Here is a 4,886-nt window from a genome sequence, read left to right on the forward strand (position 1 = left end):
TGTACTATGAGGATTTTTCAAGCTGTTAAAGGTTTATTGAAGAAGTATCATCATTTTGACAACATGTAGTATTTTCTCATCCGCCCCTAGGGCTTAATAGGATTGATATCATATGATACTCATATTAACAAGTTGTAACTTATTTTTCGGAAGCTCATACTCAAACAACCTCAAATTTAAGCGTGCTTGGTCCGAAACGATTTTATGATGGGTGGCCAACCGGAAAGTTGATCTTGGGTGGGCATGATATATACCTTCGATCTAGATTATAGATGGAATATAATAGCTTTTTCCCTAGAATGCCTAGGTTTATCGAACATTGAGAAACACTTGATGATGGTTAATGATCATCTACAAGACTTGCCAATTCCGTTGATCTTACGTCTACCGGACATTTCCAGTTTACTTTGTGTCGATGGATGTTTACAAGAGTTATGTCGATGGATGGAGATATTCCAGAGCAAAAATTTCACCTGCAGCTATGCATACATATAGGATAAAGATAAAGCTAATCACATTCATGTGTAGATGATCTAACATAGATATGATTTGTGGGCAGCATATCCGTGAATACTACCCCTACGAGCCACGGGCATAGCATATAGTTTCTTGGTCTAACCGTTATACCACGAAACACCAGACTATCAACAATTATTAAGTAATAAAATACATACCAAAACATTAAGAATTATTATGTTCCTTTTGTTTCCAAGTGGATCACTAAACGAATGTTCCCCTTCATGTCACTAGATTTCACGTGTGGACGCCGTTTACCACACATCTCACCTAGAACCTTGATCAATCCTTGATGTTTTGGGTACCTCGCAAGTCCTCGGATTGAGGTAAGAGAAAATAATACAAATACAAATCTTGTATGAATCACGGCATAATATCTCCATGTAACTAGACGCATATAATTGTTCCGAGGATAATCCTCAACCCGCAGCCCGTGAGGACACTACCCATTCATAATAACTAGATCAACTAGATCAATGAAAGAGAACATTGTAGAATTACTTAGATCAATACCAAATATTCTTACAAGGTCGCTAGTCGCGAGGAGATCCCAGTTAAAAGCTATGGCTATAGCTATGGCTATGAGATGAAGATGGAGACGGGGATGATGAACAATCGTGAAGGTGAAGCGGTGGGTCTTCCTCGGGTGAGTTTCTGATGCAATCTGAAAATGAAGGCTCTCTGTGCGGCGACTGGAGTCTCGAAATATGTAGGTACCTACAAGAAAGTTACTCGGTTTGACTAGGCTAAGTCCGTGCCAGGTGGTACGGGCGAGCGGTACGGACAAGCATCGCCCATTCCAGTGCTCGTTAACACCCCTAGACTCCAATCTTCCACCCCAGTTGACTTGTGAGTATTGACAACTCATGGTTCTTCTCTTTTTTGCTCCAGATTTCGCCAATAAACATGATTTCCTGTATCACACAATTTAAAACAAGGATTTGCAAATGTTTACAATAATTGTCATTAGTAGCAAGATTAGAGAGATATTTCATCAATTGCTTGAAGAAATATACGATTTAAAACGGATAAAGATAATTGTTTTTCATAGCCATCGGGGCACGAGTGAGGATAAAGTGTTCCTAGTTTGGTGTTGATTGACAAGGACGTCGATCTTTTAAGGGGGGTGAGTGTGACATCGCGGTCCAGGGCTCAGTGCAACTTCTTTTTCGGAAACTCATCCCCAAAAAATTCGAGGTTAAACGTGCTTGACCTAGAACGATGCGAGGACGATTGACCGACCGGAAAGTTGATCTCGGATGCTCACGATTAAGGACAGAGCACACATAAAAAGAACATGTTTCTAAGGAGCTGTCATGGGTAACAGAGGTGGTCGGGATGTTACATATGAGGTGCAAAGAAGGATAACTGGATTTATCGTTTTTTAAGAAGATGCTGGCGATTTATTGACTATAAAAATTACGAGTGTTACAAACCAAGAGATCACCTCGTGCTGAGCAACATGCTTGAAAGATCACCTCTGCAAGGATTGTCCTTTCACTGCGGCCATTTGGAACATGGCGAAAGGCTGGGACAACGACGACTCCCCGGACTCCAGAACCTCCTTCACCTCCATTTCAGAATGGTGGGACGACATGATCGCGGTGAAATCGAAAGAGGACAAAAGACGTATCAGTGGGCGTTTTCTCTATGTGCTTTGGAATGCATGGAAGGAAAGAAATCGCCGTATCTTCACTGGCCTTCGTCTTACCTACCCTGAGGTTGCGGATATTACCAGAGAAGATATCCTGCAGCGACAGCGTGCTTTTGCTAGCTTCGGGCCAGCCATCCCGGCTGACCCTGATTAGTCCTTTTTTTTCGTTTTTTTGGTGGGTTCTGCCATGTTACCACCCTAATCTAAACATGCAACTCCTTGTACAGTTTGGCTTGTTGTTCCCCCTTGCTTAATGAAGAGGCAGTGCTCCTGCCGGTTGCTCCAAAAAAAAAAACTCAGTGGCTAGGTTTTTTTTTATAGCGGTAGCTTAATTTATCTATCTAGTCTGATTTGATTTGCGTGAGGGACTACCATACCAGATCGACTACCAGCGAAGTTCTATGCAATAAAATCTACTCCTCTATCTATAAATAGGTATTTCAAATTTATCTAGATACAAATGTATCTTTAACTAAAATACATGTAGATCCACATCTAAACAAGAATGAGACACATAATTATAATTAACTATATAAAAGCTGACCCCATTTGCCTAAACCATAGAGTTTTGGGTACTGTTCATGTGTTTTATCATTCAATCAGATTTTGACACGTTGGTGGTTTTCACTGTAGATGGCCAAGTTGTTGTAGATAGTCACGCAGCTGGGTAAAGCAGTGCATCGAGCGAGGAGCTCCACCGCAATTCACATTTTCCACGGCTTCCCACACCGCTTTGACCGAGGAGTGGAGAAGCATCGTGCACTCGCCCCACGCCCCGATGCATGCCTCCCACGCGACATGTTGCCACTCCGCCTTTCACGCCCCCGTCGTTGAACGGCGCCGGCCACTAAAACGCTGTAACCCGGCTCTCCTGCCGGTGTCGTAACCCATGGCAAGCCTGAGGTTTCTGGGCGGACGAGGTGAATCAAGGAGCTTCTGTCCCGGCATTCAAGTCCGCGGCGGCCGCTGACCTCCCGGCGATGTCGATACGGAGGGAGAGGCGGATGGAGCGGAAGAAGCATCACCGTCGCCGCGGCATGAGGGGCTGGGTGGAGCCGGCCTTGGTCGGCGCTGGGCGGGGCGATGGACGGCGTGGCAGAGCTCTGCGCATATTTTCCTTTGCCCCCTATTTCTCTCTCTCTCTGGCTAACCTCCACTCTCCCAATCGCAGGTCGGTGCCGCAGCTGTGCAGTTTCCCGGCCACGGGCCACCGCCATGCCACTCGGCAAGAAGAGCGGTGCCACTGCTGTCTCGCGCGATAGGTCGTCGCCTCTGGCTTTCAAGGGACCAGCTCGCGCCCACCAAGGGCAGGAGCAGAACCAGAACCAACCGGCGCCCTCAGCAGGTGCGCTTCTTCTCCTCCCTCTCAATAGTCTTCTCCTTCCCTTATTTTCTTCTCAATATTTCCGGTTTTCTGCTAGATTTGGGATCTTCTTGGATTCAGGGAGCTTTGGTCTTGGTGGGGTTCCTCTCCGCTACAGGTAAGCCTCCTCCATGAGAGGACTCCTCCATCTTAACATTGTCAGCTAACTCTTTCCCTGAATTTAGGAATTTGCTGAGGAAGGATTTGATTTCAGCGGTGGAGCATGCATTACAGAGGTATATCTCGGTATTGCCAGCTCGTATGTCATCACAGATTGGGTGGATGCCCTGATTGTGTATTGGTGAGCCATTGATTTCTTTTTGTCTGACACCAGTTCTTTTTCTATTAAAAAAAGTAGATTCTTTCAGTAATTGCCAAACACGTCTAACACTAGAAATAAGCATCACATATTCCTATAATATTTGTTAGCGCGTTCATATTCTCTTCTCTGTTTCAGTTACGTGGGTTGTTTTTGTCTAATTTTTAATTCAACTATTTAGATTTTACTTCACTGAATGCTTAGATTTTAGTGCAATTCTTTACTTCGATAGGTTTTGCTTGGTGACACTTCATTCGAGCAAACAATATATTTGTTGTGGTGGATTTTGGCCCGTATGTATTATTCATCCAATACCACTTACAGTAGTTGTTCTTAGTCTGTATTGGTTCGGTACTTCCAAGTAAAGAATATTTTTCTATCTCCCTGATTCATGATACAGGAATTAGCAATTCCAATATAAAAGTAGACACGGAAAATAGAGCATATCAGATGCAGGTATACTAGATTCTACCTTGAGAATTTTTTGCTATTTGTTCACTGTACATGAATAGTTGGAGTTTCATGTGGCCTTTAAACGGTTAATCTTTGTAGATGGAAAAGAAAAGCCTTGCAAGTGTGCTTGGTTTTTTTTTTATCTTATGCATGCTATATATGCCCCTCTATGAGGTAAAAGGGGAAAAGGTTAAAGGTCAAAGCTTCAGTGTAATACTGATATCTTATGTTTCTCGAAATAGTGGAATGGTTAAATCAGAAATTGTTTTGTCAGTATGTAAACCTAATGTATTTGTATGAAATTTTATCTGGACTAGATATGTGGGCTCATACTTAACATTGAAATTTCGATTATATGATTCAGTAAGGCCACATAGACCCCGGACTGAATTGAACTAGGTTACAAAAAATACAGGAATAAAGGCATACATACAAAAAAAAATCCTAGAAGTTAAGATACTGTAATTTACGCCATCGATTTGTCCTTGGTGGAACATCTTGGTTTCATGATCCATCTGGTCATTTTCATTATCATATCAGATAAGTAAATCTTAGATTCCCTGTTCTACTTTCGAATTGTT

This window comes from Lolium rigidum, chromosome 5 (assembly GCF_022539505.1).
Source record: "Lolium rigidum isolate FL_2022 chromosome 5, APGP_CSIRO_Lrig_0.1, whole genome shotgun sequence".
In the NCBI taxonomy this organism is placed as follows: domain Eukaryota; kingdom Viridiplantae; phylum Streptophyta; class Magnoliopsida; order Poales; family Poaceae; genus Lolium; species Lolium rigidum.